This window comes from Pteropus alecto, unplaced genomic scaffold, assembly GCF_000325575.1.
Source record: "Pteropus alecto unplaced genomic scaffold, ASM32557v1 scaffold104, whole genome shotgun sequence".
In the NCBI taxonomy this organism is placed as follows: Eukaryota; Metazoa; Chordata; class Mammalia; order Chiroptera; family Pteropodidae; genus Pteropus; species Pteropus alecto.
In genome coordinates this window covers 2,049,970-2,076,508 of record NW_006436664.1, presented here as the reverse complement: position 1 = coordinate 2,076,508, position 26,539 = coordinate 2,049,970, and positions in this window count along the sequence as shown.

Here is a 26,539-nt window from a genome sequence, read left to right as displayed (position 1 = left end):
GGACTTTTGCAATGGCCTTTTAAAGGGCCTAGTTATATTTTAATATAGTGTACATATTGGCACCAGAATTTTCTTCCAAAAATGTGGATCTGATAATGTAATTCCCATGCTCAAAAACCTTTAAAGATTCCTAACTTACAGAATAAAGTGCAGATTCTTTAAGGTCACATTCAGGGCTCATGATTATTATTTCGTTCTTTCTAAAATAAAGACTTCACCCTTCTTTTTTCTTTTTTGCAATCTCCTTCCTAATAAATACTAGTTGTCAGAAACATTATTCTTAGTAGTGCCACCATAATACTTAAAAAACCCTCTTGATATATTGTATCTTACCTTGTATTAACTTTAACTTTAACTTTTAATAGATTATACATTTTTAGAAGACAGAGTATATTCAGTTACCTATTTAAGTATAACAAAATACCTCCTCAATAGTTTAAAATACCACACATTTATTATTTCAGAGTTTATTAGGTTAGGAATCCGGCTGCAGCATAACTAGGTTCTCCGGGTCAGGGTCTCTCACAAGGCTGCAATCAAGGTGCTGGCTGGGGCTACAGTAATCTCAGGGTTCAAATAGGGTGGAATCTGCTTCTGAGCTTGCTCGGTAGTTGTTCCAGGATTCGTTTCCTTCCAGGTCGTTGTACTGAGGGCTTCCATTTCTCACTCGCTGTTGGCCAAGACTGCCTTAGTTACTTGCCATACAGGGTACTTTACAACATAATAGCTTGCTTTATCAGAATGTGAGAGAGAAAGGGCTTTATGGAGGGAGAGACAGACAGACAGACAGACAGACAGAGAAGTGACAGTCTTTTATAACCTAATCTTGGAAGTGACATCCATCACTTTTTACTAGAAGCATATCGCTAAGTTCAGCCCACACTCAAGAAGAGTGAATTACATCAGGGCGTAAATACCAGGAGGCTGACTGTCACACAGAGTATTTAAATTTTTACTTCCTATCTCTGTGATTAATGACTTATGCTTTGCTGGTCTTTAATAACTATTTGGTGAATTGAATTGAAAAACAGTATCCTAGATTGCAATCCAAATTTATGCTAGTGTTAATAATTTTAGTTAATAATGTCCAAATTTAGTTAAAATGAGTCAACCCATTTGAAATTAAAAAAATTTTTTTTTATTCATTTATCGTTGGCATATAATATTATATCAATTTCAAGTGTACTATATAGTAATTAGACACTTAGATAACTTATGAAGTAATTAACTCAATAAATCTAGTACTCATCTGACACCATACATAGTTATTACAATATTGACTATATTCCTTATGTTATACTTTACATCCCCATGACTATTTTATAACTATCAACTAGTACTTCTTAATCCCTTCCCTTTTTTCACTTACCCCCAAACCCCTTTCCCATCTGGCAACCATTAATATGTTCTCTGTACGAGTTTGTTTCTGTTTTTTGTTGCTGTTGTTGTTGTTTTTTTTTTTTGGGGTTTTTTTTGATTCCATAAAAAATTTTTAATTTTTTTTTTTTTTTTTTTTTTTTTTTTTTTTTTTCAGTTTAATTCCACTTAGCACAATACCCTCTAAGTCCGTCCAGGCTGTTGCAGATGGCAGGACTTCATTCCTTCTTTACGGCTGAATGATATTACATTGTGTATGTGTACCACGTCTTTATCTGTTCACCCATTGATTGACACTCAGGTTGCCTCTATATCTTGGTTATTGTAAATATGTGGATTCACATGTCCCTTGAAAGTAGTGTTTTGGGTTACTTCAAATAATTACCTGGAAATGGGATTACTGGGTCCTTCTTTGTCTCTTGTTATAGCCTTTGTTTTAAAGTCTATTTTGTCTGGTATAAGCATGACTACCCCAGGTGGATTTTGGTTTGTTTGTTTCCATTTTCATGAAATATCTTTTTCCTCTCTCCTCCCCTCCCCTCCCCTCCCCTCCCCTCTCCTCCTCTCTCCTCTCCTCTTTTCTTTTCCTTTTCATCTGTATATGTTTTTCAATCTAAGGTGAGTCTCTTATAGGCAGCATATGTAATGGTCTTATCTTATCAATTAAAGCATCCTATCTTTTGGAGCATTTATTTTTATATATTTTATTTTTTATATTTTCATTTTTTTCAGTTATAGTTGACATACAGTATTATGTTAATTTCAGGTATACAACACAGTGATTAGATATTTATATAATTTTTGAAGTGATCCTCCCGATAAATCCAGTACCAATCTGACACTATACATGCTATATTTTGTAACCTCATGATTATTTTGTAACTACTAATTTGTACCTCTTAATCCTCCTTCCCCTTTCTTCCTCCCTCCGCCTCCTCCTCCTCCTCCTCCTCCTCCTCTTTATTCTTCTTCTCCTTCCTCCTCCTCCTCCTCCTTCGTCATCGTCATCGTCGTTGTCGTTGTCCTAACATTTCCTGTAGTATTGGCTTGGTGATGATGGACTACTTTAGCTTTTTCTTGTCTGGGAATCTCTTTCTCTGTCCTTAGATTCTAAATAACAGCTTTGCTGGGTAGAGTAATCTTGGTTGTAGATCCTTGATTTTAATCACTTTGAATATTTCCTGCCAATTGCTCTGGCCTGCAACGTTTCTGTTGACAAATCAGCTGACAGTCTTTGGGACTTCCCTTGTAGATAACTGATTGCTTTTCTCTTGCTACTTTTAAAATTCTCTCTTTGTCTTTAACCTTTGTGATTTTAACGATGACATGTCTTGGTATGGGTCTCTTTGGGCTCATCTTGCTTGGGACTCTGTGCTTCTGGGCTTTTATGTCTATTTCCTTCTCTAGGTTAGGGAAGTTTTCTGTTATTATTTCTTGAAATAGGTTTTCAATTCCTTGCTCTCTCTCTCCTTCTATCCTGATGATGCGAATGTTGGTATGCTTGTTGTTGTCCCAGAATCCCCTTTAACTATCTTCATGTTTTTAGATTTATTTTCTTGTTGCTGTTCTGATTGGGTGTTTTCTGGCACTTTATCTTCTAAATTGTTGGTTCCGTTCTCTGCTTCGTCCAATGTACTGTCGATTCTCTCTAATGTATTCTTTACTTCAGTTATTATATTCTTCATTTCTAACTGAAAACATTTTTATGTTTTCTGTCTTCATTTTTGTTTTCTATCTCTGTTAAAGTTCTCACTGAGTTTTTCTACTCTTTATTGAGCTCATTGAGGTTCCTTAGTGTTTTGAACTCTGCATCTGGTAGATTGCTTGTTTCCATCATGTTTAGTTGTTTTTTTTCTGCAGCTTTGTTCTGACCTTTCATTTGGGACATGTTTCTTGGTCTCCCCATTTTGGCTGCCTCCCTGTGGGTTTTTTTTTTTTTTAATGTATTATGTAGGGCTGCTAGTCTCCTGGTTTTAATAGAGTGGGTTTATGTGATAGAAGTCCTGTGGGACCTAGTGGCACAGTCTCCCTGTTCATCTGAGCCAAGTACTCCAGGTATGTCCCTTGTATGGGTTGTGTGTGCCCTTCTGTTTTAGTTGAGCCTTGGTTGCTGTTTGCACCTCAGTATGAAGGACTGACCCATGGGCTGACTGGTTGTGAGGACTCATTTGTGAATACAGTGGAGAATCTGTTGTTCAGTGGCTGACCCTATAGAGCAGGATTGACTATAGCAGGGCTCTGGTGCCTGTCCCATCTGCCTTTTGTGTATGTCATCCACAGAAGCTGCTGGGTGGTGCTCTGGCTGGGTTCAAAGCTGGCTACAAGGTGTGCTGGCCCTGAAGCCTCCTGGGATGACCTTCACTTCAGGCCTAGTTCAGCTTCAGCCTGTGCTCTGCCCGGGGCCACCTGGCATGAGCCATCAAGCAATCTGTAGATGCCTGCCATGAGTTCTGGGCTTGGATGTGCCTTGAGAGACCAAACTGTGAACTGAGACTGGCTGCCACTAGTGCCAGGCTTGGTGCTCCTCAGCAAAATGTACAGGACTTGCCCATGCCCAGTGCTGCTTGTCTGGGTTTTGTGAACCTTGAGTGATCTTAGGAAATTCCATAGCATGAGGCAAGACAGGCTGTTTGTATGGAAAAGCCACTGGAAGTGGCTTGGGTGGGCCACAAGTTGAGTGGGCTGGGGCAACCAGTGTTATCCAGGTTGTTGGAGACTCCAATATGGTAGCCACCTGTGGGGGAGGACTCAACAAAGAAACAATAACCTCTATGAGCACTTTTGTCTGGAAAAAGGCTGCCCCTCCAGACCTTGCCCTAAAGCCAGACAACTCAGTTCCTTCCCAGTATCCCTGGTACCTTTTGAGCTGCTGTCCTAGCGCTGGAGTCATCTGTGAATAAGTCCATACACAGGCCCTTTAAGAGGGACACCTGGTGCTCTAGCAGCCTTCTGTCTCACTCAGCTGCAATCTCTGATGGGTTTTACAGCCAGAATTTGTGGAGACTTCTTTTGCCAGCACTGGAATCCTGGCCTGGAGAACCTGGTGTGGGTCTGGGACTCCTTACTCTTCCCAAGAGACCTCCGCAGCTGAGATATCCTTCCTGATTTTTAATCACCAAATGCAGGTGTGAGACAGTGTCTCTTCCCCTCCTACTGGTCTCCAGGTGTCTTCTTCTGTGTGTCCTTAGTTGTAGAACTTCTGTTCAGCTAGACTTCAGGTGATTCTCAATAACGATTGCTCTGTACTTTAGTTGTAATTTTGTTGTGGTTTTGAGAGGAGTAAGCACAGTGTTGACCTACTCTACCATCTTGACTGGAAAAATCTGAAATTTTCTATGAGAAGATAATGTGATGAAAATTACCCCCATGGTATCAATTTCTCTGAATTTCACTTGAGGTCAATAACAAAAATATAACTGGAAATCAGTTCTAGGTAATTTCTAATTTCTGAATGTTTTAGGTTACTTAATTTTATGTAATTATGTTTCATTAAACATTTTAAAATTTAAAGCAGTTGCCAAGTTTAATGTGACTTTCTCTAAAAAGTTGTATAAATTTGAGGTATTGATAGTTTTAAATTTTAATTCTGTTTATAACTTTAAAAATTTTAAATAATATACTTTTCTTACATTGGTTTAAAATAGGTAACTTTTTGTCATCTTTATGAGCCAATATTATGTTGATAGGTATTATAGTCCCACCTTTTAGGAACTATCATTGTGTTATAGCTATCTTATTTTTAAATTCAGAAATATTATACTTTGCAATGAATTATTTTTATATACCTTTTTAATGTTTTAAACAGATTAAAAGAGCATAATATGAAGAAGAGAATAAATTCTCTTATAAATATTTTTGATTTGGCTTAAAGTTTTATTCATTACTTAGGTCAAAATAATCTCAGCTTGGTCTTTTTAATGTGCGTATTATCTATTTTTGAGATATTTGAGATAGAAAGAATAAAGCCTAAGTTCCCAGGAGCAGCCAAATAATTACACTTTGAATTTATATAACTTTTTTTTTTTTTTTAAGCCTACAACAGTGATGAAACATTTGCATTTGAACCTGGCCACAAGTAACTCTGAAAGTTTGTAATAAATAGAATTGTGAACAAAATGAAGAGGAAAAATATTACTCTTTTTAAAAAAATTTATTGGAATCATTAAATATAGGTTATAAACCAATTTATTTTTCAGGCAACACATTACTTTGTCAACTTTTTAAGATCTTTATAATTGTTTTCAGGTATTTTCTTCTCTCATTTTCAGGTGTGATTTTAATGCATATTTTCAGTGCTGCTTAGAAATATTAAGTCTATAACCGGGCTTATGTATTATGTATTTACATTTTATATCTTCTATCAATTTAAGCTTAATGATCAAGCCCAAGAACTTGGAAGATAATGTAAAAATAAATTTTAAATTGGTTTGGGATAATGACAATTTTACCACATTTCCAATTGTTCAAGCAGTCTCTATAATGAGAGATTAAGCACAATGTCAAATAGAAACTAAATTTTATATTTATTATAGGAAGTAAAGTCTTTTCTAAATATTACTCAGTAATTATATGATTACTAAATTGTTCAATACTGGTTTTAAAGATAACTTTTAGCATACATTACATTTTGATGAACAAAAGAAAGTAATATTATTAACTTTTTGAGATAAAATTCTAATTAAAAAGAATGATCACAAAAATTTGTGTTGCTCAATTTAATCAAATTAGCTAATAGTATAGAACATATAAAAAGGGTTCGGAGCTGTGGTTGATAATTGACTTCTCCTTGAAGTCTTTACTGACTCCTTAAGTAAATATTATTGTTTTTTTATTAGACTTCATAGCTTGATTTGTTCCTGTCTTATGGCCCTTCTCTTAATATTTCCTTGTATTGGTTATTCCTTATCTTCTTTATTAGATCATAAGCTATTTGAAGGCAGGGATTGAATCGTTGTGATCCTTATATTATTTACGATTTGGATCAATGCCTTGCACATAATAATTAGTCAACAGATGGTTATTAGATTAAAATGAATTAACTCCTTTTAGCTATATTTGAAGTTCTGCCACCAATCAGCTGATGCTATCTTAAAAGGGATTTTGGATAAACTTGGCTGTGAAGGAGTTTTTACTTGTATGTGGTAATGTGAGAAAATAAGGTAAAATAGTGAGTTCTCTATGAAACTAAATTCAATTTAAAGGAAAGCCCTTCCCCTGCTTTTTTGGATTGCTGCCTTAACTACTTGTTGAAAATTAAAATTTCTTTTTTTATGGTGTTGTGAAGTGCTTGTTTATTAGAAGAATAAAGCTTTAGAAACTGTATGTTAGTCTCTCCAACTTATTCTCATTTCTTTTTTACTTTTTACTGGTCTGTGGTATCTGAAATTTTGGGGACTTATGATCTGGAGTTTTGTATATTCCAAGATCACCAAACAAAAGGTTGAGGGATTCTTTTGAAACTAGATCTGGAGAAAGAACGAGGGACTAAAAATAAAGGAAAAGTAATGACAATGCTAGCTAGCATACCTAATAGCTGTGTAACATCTGTCTTGGCCCTGAGCAATTAGGATAATATAATGAAGATTACCTTTCAAGGTAACTGTGAGACTCTAGTAGGCATTCAATTTGTGAAATGTTTTGTTTTCAGTTTGGTCTAAAAGAAAGAGATTGTGTATTAGTTATTGGTAGTGTTTTTTGTGTGTATTTTGTTTTCATAGTGTTTCCTTTAGAGCCCTCTATAACCCAGAAAAAATTTCATGCCTTTCTCAGGATCTGAAATACAAAATGTTCCTTATCCTTCTGGTGATTTGATTTGATTACATATCATAAATTGTCTACCAGAATTTTTAGTCAGATTAAAATGAAATAATAGCATCAGCCTCAGAATGCCAATGGTAGATATTTGTATAAGTGATTCCAGCTTAGAGAATATACTGGACACCAGTTTTCAGTAAGCTCAGGTAGGGTGAGTGGTGAACTTTAAGTCTGAAGAAGGATTATTTCTGTAATGCAAAATTGCCTTTCACTTTGCATAAATCACATCAAATCAAATGAAAGTGATTGCATTAATTCTCTAAGTGATTGGGCATCTACTCTGTGCGAAGACATGTTGCCAAAATACTGCATTGCAGGAGTACTTGTAAAATCCCAGAGTAAAGTAGGGTTAGAGCCAAAAAGGTAAAATTGACCAGCTTTTCCTCTCTCCTTTGTCATTTAAAAAAGTAAAAAAGATACTGAAGATGCCATACACATTTTAGAGTTGAATAAATTTGTCTTTTGCCCTTTTATCTTCTCTTAATAGCTAAATGCAGTTTCCTACAAGCAATAGGTATTTTCATTTTTCACCTCTCATGCCCTGTGGACTCTGCTGCTCTCTAGCTTTGTGCAGACTACTAATGAGGCACCACCCTCTGGTATTCCCCTCCAGGAAGTGAGTGCCATAGTCTCCTAAATGCATCTTTTAGCCTTTACTTCTGATCAGCAAACTTCACTCTTTAGGGCAGTTGATCTCAGCTATGTGTTAGAAAAGAACAATAAAATAAATTCACACTAAGATGCCATTGCTAATAGCTGGCAATGGGTTAGTATCTCAAGTTCTACTTGTAAAACAAAACAATAGACTGGCCAATGTTGGGCTCACAGGAAAGAGATTCTGATCAGGATCATCCCTGAGCCCTTGGAGGTCATCCACCAGATATCAACTTAATCCTACATGACATGTAGCCTCTCTTCCTAAACTAAAATTTGAATGAATCAGTGCATAATAAACAGATTACTCTGAATCTAAAGTGAATTTTGTCTATAAAGAAGATTCTTAAACTGTAGGTTGAATGGACAGCCCATCTAATATACCAGTAAAGTCCAAATGAGAACCCTAGCAGGGATTAAAAACAGTTGTTTGAAAAGAGATCCTGGTCCACATCTATTTAAAACAGGTAATAGAAGATTAAAAGGAACAAAAACGAATGAAGGACAAAGAATTGATGATTTTGAATATGTCAAGTTCTTAATTATTATTTACCACACATATGTTAAACCCAAGACACTAGGGTTTCAAAAGTAAAAGATGTGATTCAGAATCACTAAGGAGGCACACTCTCTAGGGAGTAGATCTGCAATCAGAGATTTGTTTTATAAATAGGCAATAAACGCTATGATAGAAATAAGTACAAGGTGTTCTCAGAGGTTAGAGTGGTACCCAGTATACACTGGGAGTAGCAAAATGTAGGGTAATGTTCTGGAAAGATTTTATTTGGTAAGCTAACATTAACTGAGTTTTAGGAGGTTGAATAAGGGTTAACTGGAGGAATAAAAAAAAAAAAAGATCTCACCTACTCTCTTGCTCTCCATCTAATTGGAAAGTCATTAACCCCAAATTAGTATTTTTTGTTTTGTTTTGTTTTTTTAAAAAAGTATTCTCTAAGCTCACATGCATATTACAAAATAAATTAAAGGCTGAAAAAGTAATAGAGTAAAAGATAAAAAGCTTTCAGATTCCTTTTAAATGCCCAACTGTGTGTGCATTTTGGTAATTATGGGCTCAATTACTCATGTGTGCATTTCTACCAGTTTTACAAATGATCGTTAAAGGTGAAGAGCATAGTAAGCTTAGCCAGAAAGAAACTATTCAAAGTGATTCAGCACTCATTAACTACAAAAAACTTTAAATGAAAACAAGTGAGGTAAACTATGAACATGGATTCAAACACAGGGATGGATGTGCAATACAATACATACATGGGGTTCTCATACTGTGTTGGGTTTATAGTACTGTGCCGAGGTATGATAGAAACTCTAGAATGAAATTTTTATATCTATATAGAGAATCAATTTTATTGAAAAATTTAAGAAAATATAGTTAATAATAAAACATACACAGAAGTACAAAGCAAGCTATGGTAAGTTGAGAACACACACACACACAACACACCTCCTTCTTTGGTTTATTTAGGTAGAACAATTTGAAAAAAAATCTGAAAGAATAAAACAGGGAAAAAGTAAGACTATAAGGCATTTGATTATTTTTATTGAACCTCCTTTTTTTTCATCGCTTATAAATATGTTCAAAGTGCTGTTAGATTCACAGCGCAAATTCTGACTTGTAATTCATCTCTCACTACTTAAAATTGTTGCACTTTAAAGGTCTTTTAGAAAAGAACATTTGACTTACTCCACTCAGCTCTCTTTTGGCTGACATTTGCTTTCATGTTCTCTTTTGTTATTTTCAGTTATCACAAAGCCTTATGGAACAGGTATGAAAAAATAAATACAAAGAAAGATCGTTCAGCTGATGTCATTCAAAGGACCAACTCTTGGCCTAAATGTTTCATTTTTTTGGTGAATTATGACATGCAGAATTTTGACATGACCCTGACTAATGTGGAGAATTTAAGGAACAAAATAACAGTGTGAAGATATTCACTCCACAAACCCTGACCTGGAAGCAACATGTTCTATTAGATTGACACAAGTCTTATTAAGTGGGCATAGGACTGAAAGCACAGAGTATCATTATTCAGTCTTGCTTCTCATCACAATGTCAAGTACCTCTCCTATAAAATATGCAGAATTAATGATGCTGGAATTCAGCAGCTCTTCTAGGTTACCATAATTTTCTACTGATATCTTCTTTCCTATCTTGTTTTATGTTTTGAAAAAAAAAAAAAAAAAGCAAGGCATATAAATATCTACTTAATCACTGAGGAAAAAAATCTCCCTGCCCTCCCTCTTCCCAACACCAAATATCTATAATACAAATTCAAGTGCAGAAGGATAAATATAGCTGTGTGTTCACCCAAAGCAATGCCCTTACGATGATTGTTTAAAATAACATTAGCATGAAATATTATACATTAAAATTAAGAAAAATTAAAATAACTCCATTTAATATAATATAAATAGTAAAATACTTAGAAATAAATTTAACAAAGCAGTATAGACTTCTATATTAAAAGCTACAAATATTATTGAAAGAAATGAAACAAGACCTAAATAAGTGAAAATATATCCCATGATCTTGGATTGGAAAATTTAATATTGTTAAAATGGTAACATTCCCCAAATTAGCCTACAGATTTAACACAATTATTTCAAAATCTTGGCTAACATTTTTGCAGAAATTGACAAACTGACATTAAAATTCATATAGAAAGGCAAGAGACTCATAATAGCCAGATAATCTTGAGAAAGAACAAAGAACAAAGTTGGAGGATTCACACTTCCCAATATCAAAACTTACTACAATGATAAAAGAAAATTTGGTTTCTTAGATATAATACCAAAAACATGAGCAACAAAAGAATAGACAAAATGGACAAAATGGACTTTCTGAAAAAATTGTATATATATATATATATACATATATATATATACACACACACACACACACACACACACACATATATTTTATATATATGCAAATAAAATTCAAACATGTATATAAACATGTATTTCAAATGATGCCACCAAAAAAGGAGCAAGTACAGCACACAGAATGGGAAAAAATATTTGGAAATCATGTATCTGTTTGGATCTGGTATCCAGAATATATAAAGAACACCTACGACTCAACAATAAAAAGGCAAATAACCCAATTTAAAAATGGACAAAGGACTTCTATAGATAGTGAATACTTCAAAGGAAATAAATGGCTTGCAAATATATAAAAGATGTTCAACATCATCAGTCATTAGGGGCAAGCAAATTAAAACTACAACGAAATAACAATTTTGAATCCAGTAGAATTGATAAAATAAAAGAGACAATAAAGTGTCTACAAGGATGTGGAGAAATTGGAATCCATATACACAGTGGCTAATACCACTTTGGAAAACAGTTAAAAGTTCCTAAAAACGTTAAATGTAGACATCATATAATCCAGCAATTCTGCTCTTAGGTATACAGCCAAGAGAAATAGAACATGCGTCTATTCAAAAACTTTAGCAGAAGTGCTTATAGCAACATTATTCATGAAGTGTAAATAATCTAAATGTCCACCAACTGATAAGCAGATAAACAAAATTTGGTATATCCATATAATAGGATATTATTAGCTAATAAAAAGAAATCATACTGAAAAGTGCTGCAATATGAATGAATCTTGAAAACAATATGCGAAGTAAAAGAAGACAATCGTAAAAGTTCACATATGATTTTATTAATATGAAATCCAGAGTAGGTAATTCATGGAAGCAGAAGATAGACTAGTGGTCACCAGGGTCAAGGAGAGATGAGAAATGGGGAAGTGAGAATGGGGAATGCCAGCTAATAAGTAAAGGGGTTGTTTTGAGCATGATGAAAATATTCTAAAGTTAGTTGTAAAGTTTGCAAAACCCTGTGAATCTACTAAAAAACTATTGAATTATACACATCAAGAGTGTGCATTTTGTGGAATATGAATTATATCTCAATAAATACATTATAAAGCAGATTGTATAACAGAAAAACAAAGTTAGAATAAAATTACATATTGCTTTTCTTTTTTAGAGTTTATAAAATGTATTTCTATTCTTTTTCCTATTTTGATATTGATCCTCCTAGTAGGCCTGTGGTTTGGATAGCACATTTTATGGATAAAGAGACATGCACAAAGTGGTTTACTTGTCACATTACAAAATTTACTTAGTTCTATAGGCAAAGCCATGTTTTGCAAATCTCTAGGTTCCATTTAAAACACATAATTTCATATTTTATCAATCTCTTATTGTTATTCTAATAGACTTAAAAATACATTTTGTCTTTGTTTAAAAAGACTATAATGGAACTTCTGTTTACTTAATTTATATATATATATGTTGAACTTTAACTCTTCTGGGCTTTAATGTCTATATATATATAAGAAGTGTAAATAATCTAAATGTCTATATATATATATATATACATTAAAGCCCAGAAGAGTTAAAGTTCAACATTTAAGCACTTGAATAACAGATCTGAGCCTTGATGCTGGATACTACCTCAAGTGAATAGAGCACTAGACTGGGAGAAAAATGATCTAAATTTGAATTTTAGAACTGTTGCTTATTAGCTGCCTCATTTGTAACATTCGTCTGAACACTCATGAATGTGTATTTTTAAAGCAAATTGCATACATTTTGCCATTATCGTTAAATAAAGAACTTATAAATCTTTTTAAAGGGGAAATATACCATTAAATTGCCAAAATGATATACACATTATATTATACTGGTACACCATAGAGATCGATTTTGCCTAATTTGTTTGAATCCCAGTACTATCACTTTTTAGCTGAATAATATTTTTTATTTTTTTATTTTTAAGCTATAAATTCTTGTTCCTGTTTATAAACAATGTTTTAATTACTATATGCTTCTTGACTAAATAAATAAAATGACTTGGAAATAATTTTCCCTCCAGCCAAAACTTAATAAAATATATGTTTTAGTACAGCGGTGCCTGCACACAGAGAGAAACCTCACTGTGACATTTCTACTGTTTTTCTTTTTTTTTTTAATTATTGAGGTGACATCTGTTAATAAAATCATTTAGGTTTCAAGTACACAATTCAATAATACATCATATGTATATTGCATTGTGTGTTCACAACATAAAGTTAAATTTCCTTCTGTCATCATATATTTGACCTCCTTTACCCCTATACAACTCCTCTCTTCCCTCTGGTAACCACTAATCAGCTGTCTCTGTCTGTGAGTCTATTTGTCATGTTTGTTTTTTGCTTTCAGTTTTATATTCCACATATGAATGAAATCATATGGTTTTCATTTTTCTATCTGACTTATTTCACTTAACATGATAACCTCAAGATCCATCCATGTTGTCACAAATGACAATATTTCATCTTTTCTTATGCTTGAGTAATATTCCATTGAATATTTGAACCATATCTTCTTTATCCAATTATCTATCAAATAACACTTCAGTTGTTTCCATGTCTTGGCCACCACGAATAATACTACTATGAACATCAGGATGCATATATCTTTATGGATAAATGTTTTCAAATTGTGGCGTAAATATCTAGAAGAAAGATTGCTGGGTCATATGATAATTCTATTCTTAATTTTTTGAGGAACCTCCATACTGTTTTTCATAGTGGCTGTGCCAATTTACGTTTTCATCAGCAGTGTTTAAGGGTTCCTTTTTCTCCACAACCTTTCAACACTTATTATCCTGTTGATGATAGCCATTCTAACAGGTGTAAGGTGATATCTCACTATGGTTTTGATTTGCATTAATCTAATAGCTAGCAAAGTTGTGTATCTTTTCATATGTCTGTTGGCTATTTGTAAGTCTACTTGGGAAAAGTGTCTGTTCAGTTCCTCTGCCCATTTTTTAATTGGATTTTTTTTATTGTTGAGTTGTATGAGTTCTTTGTTTATTTTGAATATTAGACCTTTATCGAAGGCTTTGTGTGCAAATATACTTTCCTATTCAGATGGCTGCCTCTTTGTCTTGACGGTTTCTTTTGCTGTGTAGAAGGTTTTTAGTTCGATGTAGTCCTTTTTATATATTTTTGCTTTTACTTCCCTTGCCTTTAAAGTCAAATTCATGAAATCCTCTCTAAGTCTAAGGTCCATGAGTTTAGTACCTATGTTTTCGTTTGTGCAACTTATTGTTTCAGGTCTTATAATTAGGTCTTTGAACAATTTTGAGTTAATTTTGGTGTATGGCGACAGATAGCAGTCTAGTTTTATTCTTTTGCACATGATTTTCCAATTTTCCCCACCATTTATTGAAGAGGATTTTCTTTCTCCATTGTTTGTTTTTGACTTTTGTCAAAATTTATTGGCTCATATATACAGGGGTTTATTTCTGGACTCTCAATTCTGTTCTCTTGATCTGTGTGTCTATTTTGCTGCCAATACCAGGCTGTCTTGATTTTTGTCACTTTGTAGTATAATTTGAAGTCGGGCAGAATACCACCTCTGGCCTTGTTCTTTTTTCTCAAAATGGTTATTCAGGGTCTTTTGTACTTCCATACAAATCTGATGATTTTTTTGTTCTATTTCTTTAAAAAATGCTATTGAGATCTTGATGGAGATTACTTTAAATCTATGTAATGCTTTGGGTAATAAGGTCATTTTAACTATATTGATTCTTCTAATCCATGAACACAGAATATCTTTCCATTTCTTAGTGTCTTCTTCAATTTCTTTTAATAATGTCTTATAGTTTTCAGTGTGTAGGTCTTTCACATACTTCATTAGGTTTATTCCTAGGTATTTTTTATTCTTTTTGTTGCAATTGCAAAAGAAAATAAAAATAATTTTTTTTTCTGAAAATTGTTGTCAGAGGACAGGAATGCTATGAATTTTTGTACTTTGATTTTTGTATCCTGAAACTTTACTGTATTTGTTTATTGTTTCTAATAATTTTTTAATGGAGTCTTTAGATTTTCTATATAGAGAATCATGTCATCTGCAAAAAGTGACAATTGGACTTTTTAATTTTATTATTTGGATGCCTTTTATTTTCTGATTGCTCTAGCTAGGACTTCCAACACTATATTGAATAATAGTGGTGGTAACGAGCAGCATTGTTTTGTTCCTGATCTTAGAGGGAAGGTTTTTAGTTTTTCATCATTAAGCATGATGTTAGCTGAAGGTTTGTCATATATGGCCTTTATTATGTTGAGCTACTTTTCTTCTATACCCATTTTCTTAAGTGTTTTAACCATAAATGAATGCTGTTTCTTTTCAAATGCTTTTTCTGCATCTCTTGATATGATCATATGATTTTATTCTTTATTTTGTTTATGTGGCGTATTACATGATTTACATATGTTAAACCATCCCTGTGCCTCTGGAATGAAGCCCACTTGATCATGGTGTATAATCTCTTCAATGTGTCATTGTATTCAATTTGCTGTATTTTGTTTAGAATTTTTGCATCTGTATTCATCTGAGATATTGGTCTTCATTTGTGTGTGTGTGTGTGTGTGCGTGTGTGTGTGTACGTGCACGTGCGCGTTATCTCTACCAGGTTTTGGTATCAGTGTAAATAAAGTTGGTCTCATAAAATGAGTTAGGAAGTGTTGCCTCTTCTTCAATGTTTTGGAAAAGTTTGAGAAGAACAGTTATTAGCTCTTCTTTAAATGTTTGGTAGAATTCACTAGTGAAATCTTTTGGTCCTGGACTTTTACATTTTGGGAGATTTTTGATGATTATTTCAATTTCCATACTGTTGATAGGTTTATTTAGATTTTCCGGTTCCTTATGATTCAGTCTAGGAAGGTCGTATATTTCTAAGAACTTGTTCATTTCATCTAGGTTATTGAATTTGGTGGCATATAATCTTTTATAGTATTCTTGTATGATCCTTTGTATTTCAGTATCTGTCAGAACTTTTCCTCTTTCATTTCTAATTTTGTTTATTTGTGTCCTTTCTCTTTTTTTTCTTAGTGAGTCTAGCTAGGGGTTTGCCAATTTCATTAATCTTTTCAAAGAATCAGCTCTTAGTTGCATTAATTTTTTTCTATTGTCTTTTCTCCTTCATTTAATTCTACTCTAATTTTATATTTCTTTCTGCTGACTTTGGGCTTCATTTGTTCTTCTTTTTTAATTTTTTAAGATACAATGTTAGGTTGTCTATTTGAGATCTTTCTTGTTTCTTGAAATAGGCCTGTAAAGATATGAACTTTTCTCTTATTTGCTGTGTCCCAAAAGTTTTGATATGTTGTACTTTTATTCTCATTTGTTTCTATATATCTCTAGATCTCTTCTTTTATTTTCTCTATGACCCAGTCATTCTTTAGTAGCATGTTTAATCTCCACATATTTGTAGTTCTTTCTGCTTTCTTTTTATAATTGCTCTCCAGTACAAAGCATTATGATCAGAGAATATGCTCAGTATGATTTCAATATTCTTAAATTTGTGGAGGCTAGTTTTGCATCCTAACATATAGTCTATCCTTGAGAATGTTCCATGTACACTAGAGAAGAACGTATAATCTTTTGTTTGGCATGAAAGGCTCTGTAAATGTCAATTATGTCCAATTGGTCTAATGTGTTATTTAAGGTTGGTATTCTCTTATTAATTTTCTGTTTGGATGCTCTATCCATATCTGACAGTGGGATATTTAGGTCCTATACTATATTTGTGGTTTTGTCAGTTTCTCCCTTTAATTCTGTTAGTAGTTGCTTTACATATTTCGGGGCTCCCTGATTGGGAGCATAGATTTTGATAAGTGTTATGTCTTCTTGCTGTATTATCTCCTTTATCATTATGAAGTGTCCATTTTTTTCCTCTTTTTGCTTTTTCAGATATAAGTACAGCTACACCCACTTTTCTGTGGACACCATTTGCTTGGAGTATCATTTTCCACCCTTTCACTTTGAGTCTATATTTGTCCTTGCAGCTGAGATGTGTCTCTTGAAGGTAGCACATGAATAGGTTTTGTTTTTTGATCCAGTCTGCTACTCTGTGGTTTTTTATTGGTGAGTTTAGTCCACTTACATTTAGGGCAACTATTGAAATATGAGATTTTCCTATAGCTATTTTATCTTTTGTTTTCTGGTAGCTCCATATCTCCATTCGTTTCTATGTATCTCTGGATCTTGTGTTTCTGTCTGTTATTTTAATTTGGTGGTGTTTTATGGTTTTTCCCTCTGTTCCCTCTTATTTTTTGTTGTGTTTCTCATTTCTGCCTTTGTGTGTGTGTATGTGTGTGTGTGTGTGTATGTGTATGTTTACCATTAAGTTTATATAAAGGAGAATTTTATACACACCCACCCACCCACCCACCCACACACAGTCACAGTAATCCTTTATCTTCTGCATGTGCCTTATCTCCATTCCCCTTTGCATATTCAGATCTCGACTCCCTCCTCTTTTCTGATTTTGTTGTCTCAAATTATCTCTATTTATGCTGTATGCTTATTTCTAGGTTGCAGTAGCTGTTGTCTTCTCTTTTTAAAGTGTTTTTTAAAACCTTTAACCATTATGTAATATTTAAACTTATAATATCCTGTTCTTAATAAGGGTTGCACTTTCCTCTTTCTGTCTGTTAGTCATCTTACTCATAGCTATGTATTTCTTTGTCCTTTTGTTTCAGATAGAATGACCCCTTTCAATATTTCCTGTAATGCAAAACTTGCGGTGGAAAATCCCTCAGTTTTTGTATGTTTGAAATGTCATTATTTCTCCTTTATATTTAAAGGAGGACTTTACTCGATATATTATTCTTGGCTGGTAATTTCTTTCATTAGTTTGAATATTTTGTTCCACTGTCTCCTAGCTAGTAAAGTTAGTGCTGATAAGCCCGATGATAACCTGATGGGTTTCCTTTATAAGTGACCATCTTCTTTTCCCTGGCTGCCTTGAGAATTCTTTGTCATTAATGTTTGACAATTTTAATATAATGTTTCTTGGAGAAGGCATTTTTGGGTTGAGATAATTAGGTATTTTGTTTGCTTCTTGAATTTGAGGATCCAATTCTTTCCATAGGTTTGGGAAATTCTCATCAACTATTTGTTTGAATATGCTCTCTGTTCCTCTCTCCTTCTCTTCTCCTTCTGATATGCCCATTATTCTTATGTTGTTTTTTCTGATGGCTTCAGAGAGTTCTTGTAGAGTTCTTTCATTTTTTTCCCCCATGCTCAAGTCTCTCTCTTCTTCCTTCTGTGTCATTTCCATATTTCTGTCTTCAGTATCATTAATTCTTCCCTCCATCTGGTCAGCTCTGTTTCCTAAACTTGCTATTTGATTCTTCATCTCTTTAATGAATTCTTTATTTCCAGACGTTCTATTTGGTTCTTTTTTAGAGCTTCAATCTCCTTGGTTAAGTGTTCCTGTTGTTCATTGATTTTGTTTTAAAGTTCATTGAACTGTCAATTAGAATTTTCTTGCGTCTTGTTGAATTATTTCAGAAGTGCTATCTTGAATTCTGTCATTTAAATTGCATATTTCTATATTTTTGAGCTTATTTTCTGGAGATTTTTTATTATCTTTTTGAATTGCCTTGTCACTTTTTCTGAATTGCCTTGTGTTTGATGGACTATTTCTCCACCTAGTCATTAATAGGGATATTCTAGCTTTTTTTTTTTAATGGAAAATTTATTGTACAGTGATCTGTCTTTAGCAGGTTAATAAGAAGAGGTTTTTTCTTTTGTTTTCCAGTAGGTGGCACCCAAGCCTCCTACACTACCCAAGCCTCTTGGATCTCTGCTTTGAGATTAAAAATTCTCTTTATTCTCTGGGGATGTGTGCGTCTTCTCTGTGATCAGGTTGCCTTGGTCCCAGGGCTCCACCCTGTTGGGATAAGGTAAAGGGGGATGGGACCTCTGAAAAGCTCTTGAAGTCTCAGTACTGTCCCACCAGTCAGATTCAATGCTCTTCTGTTTCTTCTAAATCATCCTGACTGGGTTGGGGTGGGGTAGATTGGGAGAGGCCAGTAGAATGTCTATTGCTGTTTTTCTCTAGATAACACTGGCCTTCATGCTTCAACTGTCTTCCTCTTATATCCTCGCCCCTGTCACTGGGACTGGCTGTAGTGTGTGTTTCAGCTCTAGTTGCTGTAGTTTCCCCTAGGTCTCGGTGCTGGCCCTGGGAGGATGGAGATTCATGCTCTGGAATGCTGGGGGAGGCAGCCAGGTCCTGTGACTCAGCTTTCTACCTTGTAATGGTGGTCCCTAATACACAGCTTTCCCTTCTCCGCATTCAGTCTCTGCCCTGCTCTCTGCTCTGATCATTGGGCTCTGCCACATGGAATATGCTGATCACTCAGGCAAGTCTGTTCCGGGCTTCAAAGAATGAGAACCACCACCTAACTCTCCCTCCCTCCCCACATTTTGCAGGGAGCTGCAAGACCAACCTGATGCTCTGTCCTGCTCCCCTCCCTTTCCTCCCTTTTCTCACCAGATTCGCGCACCTTCAGATGCTCTGATGCACAGATATCTCAGATATGTCTCTAGACTGGACTGGGTACTAGACTGAGTGTTATCACTTGTTTGTTGGATTGTAGTTGTTCAGTGTGTTGTAATTTTAAGGGAACAGATCAGGGGAGATATCTCACTCCGCCATGCTTCTGACATTACTCAATCTTTTTTACTTTAGAGAATTATGACATGTCATTTTCAAAGCTTAGTATACTAGCTTTTTGTTTTATAGTTGTCTTTGGATTACAGTAATGAAGTCATGTTATAGATGAGCCAAGTCATAATGATATTATATCATATATATTTACTCCATAGAGGAGACTCTTATTTTGAATTTAAATATCATAGATTATAGATCCAACATACATAAATTAAATTCTTAGATCTTTTCTGTGGAAAGGATACAATCTTGGCCTAAAGCCTCATTGACACAGTAACACTTATTCCATCACTATGTGCATTTTAAGCATTATCAGCTTAAGAAGAAAAAAGCATTAACATTTATGTGACTATGCCACAGATATAAATGGAAGAAAGCATGTTGGTTTTCTCAGAAAATAAAACCAGCACAAATTTCATTTAAAGGCTTGACATGGATTTCACTAATAGAGCTAGTTTATCATAAATAAGCATCTGTAACCAAAAAGAACGATATTTATAATTTATACAGTTAAATTGGAATGTCCCTCAGAAACATGTGAAAGAACACAGTGCATAGTGACTGGAAGTGTATTAGGTATCAACTTGTTGCTGTGATGAGGTAGGAGGTGCGATGGCTAATCACTTTATTCTGTAAGGTTCTCATTAGAGAGTTAGGAGTATGAGTGGAGCCGTACCATTGTCATGTGTGTGTGTATTCTCAGATGTTCTATAATAAAATGCATATGCATTTTATTAAATATTAAAAATATTTTTAATATTAAAAATATTTAAAATATTAAGTATTAAAAATGTTAATATTAAATATTGACATTAAACAAACAAAAGCACAATAAAGTATTCTTATAAAATTATTATTATATTTAGAAGTATTTCCATATTTATGCATATCTTAGTATTTCAGAAATCCTCACAATTTTTGTAAATGAATCATAATAGTGGATGCTTTGATGTACTTAGTACATCAAAGAAGTTAGATATTAAGCATTTTCCATGTAGAATACTGCAATCAACAGTTTTGACTAATTTAAAAGTTTTATAGCTGCCATTGGCCAGTTTTCTTTATATGTGGTTGCTATAAAAAATATTGATAAGCATATTTGCTTCTTCTCTTAATTCATTGCCTCTATTTTTCTTTAGTTCCAGGTCTTTATTTGTTGCTGTTATTTTAATTTGCTTTCTTGTCTCACCCCTCTTTGTATTGTCATTCTAGTATTGTTTACAATGGCATTCCTTTTTGAATTATTTCACTAAGTTCCCTAGGGCATACTTGTTTCTTCTAGTTTCCTCTTTTTCTCAAACATCATCTTGCTTGTGCTCAATCAGATCAATATGCTTAGCCATTTCTTTCAATACTCTTCATTGTCATGAAACTCATGTTTCATTCTAGAGTTTTTAACTTACACCTCTATTTTGCTTTCCTCTCACACACACAGAGGTAATATAATTCCTTCAAAGCTTGCATGTTGAAGTAGTATATACTGAGAGAGGGGTTTCCTTGGAAACACTAAATATGGAAAGCCTCTGTATCTTTCTGCTCATCAACTAGTGGATCAACAATTGTTTCTCTGTAGAAATTGTCAGTTCATTGCAGGAAACTATGCACATTGTTAACAGTAAAATGCACAAAAAATTAGAGTTACTTCACTGGAGACAATAATGAGGAAGATGAACCTGAATGTGCTTCACAGATAGAATAAAACATTTATTTTAAAACCTTAAGAATTTTACATTGGACTATAAACTATCTTGGTGTCTTCATAAGAGATTTATATTCATTTAAATGGATTTGATAAAATTATTTTCCATTTATCTTCGTCTCCCACCATCATTATTAATTAAATATAAAATTAATATGATTTTTGCTGATGCCTTTTAAAACTGAGTTCTTATTGGAATAAAGTATAATCATAATTTATACTTATGTGAAGATAGATTATGCTTCTTGGATACTTATAAATTTGTAGATAAGTTTAAAATCATTGTGAAATTATTTTATTCTTTCTTTACTCATTTTATGAAAAACATACATATGATACAAATGACATTAGCTAACTACATGAACTCCTTTGTGTTTTTAATAGTATTTTGATAGAATTCTTCAAGTTAATTCTTTAGATTTATTTGATTATAGCTTTCTTCCCTTTTCTATCTTTATTGTAAGCTATCGGCTAAATTGCATATTTAGCCAATAAATGAGAGAGAATATCTGTACAATACAACAAATATGTTAGTTTAGAAGACACTTTAAAAGGTCAGGCGAGAGAGCATCTATACTATACAAAATAATCAATAAATGTATAATTTTAATAAACAACTAAAAGTGCCAAACTATTTAAAGAACAAAGAAACTTCACCCAAAATTCCTAACAATCAAATCCATAAATTCATGTTTCATTTGTTTGGAGTGAGAGATTATAGACCAAAAGGCCAGTCCTGATTTAAAGACTGGGACAAATGTCAATGAAGACTTGGCTCTTGGAATTAAAATATATATTTAGTCCAAAATATAGATTTTGGTCCATGTGTACCCTTCATTTTGGTAGCTCTTTATTTTACTGTTGTCTTCATTAAATTATGTAGATTTTATAATGGTATTTCTACTGAGAATGCTAATTTACCTTTTCCATTTATTTCCATATAAATATACTTTTATTAAACTTTTATCCTAAAGTTGGAGAAGAATACATTCTTGAATATTTTTTCTCAACAGTTCAGCACACTGAGGAGCACCGTTCTCTGTCAAAGCAGGTGAGAACTAATTACCATGTGTCTTGGGTCCAAAGTTCTCAATTGCCTCTTTTACTAGCTATGCAAATGTCCTTTCATCCTGGGATCTTGGGTGATTTGTGAACCTACGCTCTAGTCCGCCATACACTTTCTCTCATTAATGCTCATTCCTAATATCTCTGAAGCTTGGTAGGATCCATTGGTTAGGATCCCATTACGAGCAGCTTCCAGGCATAAGAAGCAGAGCGGTGCTGTGTCGTGGCTGCACTTTGTGAGATATGCAGTGGAGCAGGGGCCATCTGGCTCACAGGAGCAGCATAATGCTGCATTCTATCACAAGTAAATGCAGAGGTTTTTCCAGCTGTTACATACACAATCCAGGGAGGACTTGGTTCACAACAGACATTTCTATGACTCTGTGCTACTCCTCCCCCGTCATCCCTTATGAAGTTCACCCAAAGTTGGCAGTACCAAGCACCTCACAAAGTATAAACAGAACCATAATCATTCCAGAATTTGGAGCCTTCCTAAAAACCCAGGACTTGCTTTTATGTAGATAATGAACTGTACTCTATATTCTAGTGCTGGTAGCCTGAATCCTTCCTCTTTTTGTATTTGTTAGTTGGGTGTTTCTTCTTCTGTACCAGGGCCTGAGATTCTATTTCTGTACCAGGGCCTGAGAAACTATTTATGATAATTTGGAATATAATGTTTTCATTTTCTTATAGTCTTTAATTAATGGGGTTCTACATTTATGAAAAACTTTGTATATGTTCTTTAATCATATATTTTTGTTTCACTAACAAATGAAATGGTGGGAATGACTAGAAAGAAATGAGCATTGCTTAGAAAAAGAGGGGATAGGCTTTCTTATAGCTGAGATGATGAAAAGTATAGGTGAGAAATATTTTCAAACAGTTTTTGGCCTTTTGTTACTGGCCATCTGCCTCCTTTTCAGCTATATGTGTTTCTGAATTTTTATAGTATATTTTTTCCAAAGTTTTTTGGAAAACTTTGGTTGCTGGGGTAAAAAGATTCATATTATTGTAGTCTAGCGTTAAAATGGATTATTATAATCTTTTTATTATATGTATCTATGTAGAAGCAAGTGGAAATAAAAAGATTTGACATTTGTAGAAATTAAATGCTTGAAATGACTAAGAAGTTCTACTGTTTGCAAAGTTGAACTAAAGCTGAAACCAATTTTTTTCCCAATAATTCTTTTTTTGCACTTAAAATTTTTTGCATTCTGCCTTTATCAACTGCATTTCTATTAAAAAATTTTTATCTCTGAATTGATACCCTTCCTGTGGTTTTTGTCTCAGTTAGGTGCAGTTATACTTAGTGAGTCATTTCAGAGAAGCACACACAGAAGCCATAGAGACTGAGCACAGAGACAGAATAGATTTATTGTTATCATCAACTAAAACTCAGGTTTCTTTGACACTTACAGTATATAATACTTTTCTGAATTAAATTATATATTAAATATGTGTGAAATGTGTGTAGCAAATAGAGGCAGAGCAAGACTGCCTGGAGAGCCTACCAAGTATAACACTTTGTATAACACTTATACACTTGTATAATACTACAGTGTTTTTGTCAGTTATTGTATGACCTCACCTATTTGCATTTTGTTTGAAAATGTTTTTATGATTTTGAAATAACTCTAAAAATATGTGCCTGCAAAATAATTAACATAAATTGTATATGATTTATAAATATGACTTGATTAACATTAGTTTAAAACAATTGAATCAATTTACAATTACATTTATGTCTAACAATAATACTATGCTAAAATGTTTGCATGGTTCAATGTACTGCTAATTATTTTTTTTCCTTCTATCTCTATCTGTTCTGTGTCTTTTTGGTCTCATGTTTTTCCACTTTCATGTCTTGGTTTTTCTATCCTTTTGAGACTGTGCTCCCCACTTATTGGCATTCCTTAGACTCTTCTATCTTGTGAGGTTCATGGGTATTGTTCTAGTTGCTCTCAGCTCTATATTCTATATAACAAATAGGAATAAAATGTTCTGTGAGTTGGACCTAGGACAGTCGAAAAGCCAGCAATGGGGTCAGTTGTCTGTGTATGGTCAGCCCAAGGGTATCAAGCACAATTGGTTCAATTTGTTGCAGAAGAAGCAAAGAATGGGCAAGGTGGTAAAGCCTAGGCTAGATTTATGGACAGGATAGCCAAGTACCAATTGTGTTTTTTTCCCCTCTAGAAAAAAAGTTGAAATATCACTGAAATGAAACAGAGCTGTTTGAGCCAAGTTTCCACACATCACTCATTACATAACTGGAAAAAATGTAAATTGGCCACACTCCTGCAAAAATAGACAGTGCCCTTAAATAAAAATTAAAGAATAAAACGAAAGTGCTGATACATAGGTTAAACATTTTTTTCCAACCTACTTGCAGTTGCAATCCTCCAAAGTCAGAAGCTACAGTCTGCTTAAACTCTGAGCTTGAATAATGTCTGGTCTATTGTAGTTTACTTGGAATGAGTGATTTTCATAAAATTTAATTTAATCTAAATTTAGCTCCTCTAATATGCTTCCCAGGAAGCAGTCTGGTTCATACCTCTGCAAAAGAAAACTGAAAAGAGAACAAGGACTATAGAAAAGTAGGGCATGCTTTGTAGAATTTTTTTCATAACATGGATTCTACTTAACCGGTGGCTAAAACCTAGGAAGTGAAAATTTTTTTTATATACATTTTTGTCAATTCAAAAATTGATCTTCTTTCATCCTCTAAAAATGGCAAACAGATATTTAAGGAATATAATTTCAAAGTGGAAATATGGTATTAGTTTTCCAAGATATGTGCATACATTTATGAAACTGTGAGTGAAGAAATCAAGTGGTGGGGAGGAGAGTGCATCGGTATCCTGACATCCAGGAATTCTTTGTCAAAGGTGAGAAATGAAGAAGTTCAGGTGCACAATAAAAAAAAAGAAATGATTTTTCCTTTTTTCTTGTGCTCTAAAACTTCCAGATGTTGGAAGTGATGGGTGATATGAAGGCAAGAGGGGGATGTGGTGGTGATTTGAATAAGAAAATGAAATTGTATTTAGAGAAGGAAATCTGCAGGACCTCTATCTATATTCAACTGGCAAGCAAATAAATAAAGGAGAAAGACCAAAAATTGTATAATATATTCAAGTACGATGGTAAATAAAAACAAACATATTATAAAGTCACCGCATTATAAACAACATTAGTCCATGATGGTAGATATGGAGACTGTTGAAATAAAGGAAGCTATGCTAGATTTGTGGGAGAAGATGAAATATGAAGAGGGGAATCAACGAAAAGTTCAGAATTGAGATTGGTCGTGAAAAAAAAAAACCATGGGAAAATATAGAGGCCACAGTTTTGAGATGTGATGTTTTAATGAATCTTAGTTATACTTTTCAGAATGACAGATTTTCCATATTTGGCAGTCAAGAACTAGTAAATGATTACTTACTAGATGCCAGTTACTGTTTTAAGCAGTGAATAATTCCGAGTGCTTGCATGCAGGAAGTTACACTGGCCTAGATTTTCTGGTGTTGATAGTGATGTATAAAGTAAAATAGGACATACCAAGGGAGGGGAGAATTTTAGTTAGCATGGTGAAGAATGGTATCTCTGAAAAGGCTGACTTAAAGAATGTCAAATCAGTTGTGCAAAATTCTGGAGGATAGTACAGATAACAGAAGAAACAGCAAGCTCAAAGGCCATGAAGATGGGAATGATCTTTGCCTGTTAAAGGGACAGAAATATGGGAAGTGCAACTAGAGTGAAATAAATGTGAAGGGAGATTAGATCAGAGAAGTAGGCAAGGGCTAGATTATACAGGATCTTAGAAGCCATTCTGGCTGCAATGGGATGCCATTGGTGAGTTTTTAGAAAGGGAGGAAGTAGTGACATAAGACTAGAAAAACACTGTGGAGGAAGGATCTTGAAAATTAAAACTGGGAAACAGAAATGTCTGTTAGGAAATTAATGAGGTATTCCAGGTAAGAAATGATGATGGTTTAGACTAGGCTGTAGCATTAAAAAGGTGAGAAATAACCCGGTGGGGGATGTACATTTGAAGTAGAGACAGGAAGAATTACTGATGGATTAGTCTATAGATGTGAGAAAAAAGTAAAAAGATCATTCAAGGATCAAGCTGAGTTTTTAGGTTTGATGCACCATAAGAATTGTGTGCCATTTATTGAGATAGGAAAGTTTTGAGGTTAAGTGCATTTCTCAGGGTAGAATTTATGCTTTACTTGAGCTTTATTAAGTTGCAATGGTGATGACAACTAACTAGTTAGTTTATGAATCTGGGGCAAAGGCTGGTTGACCAGTCTGGAAATATAACCTGGTACAAATGTTATTTAAAGCCATTTGATGAAAAGAATAGTCACCTAAGGAGAAATAGCA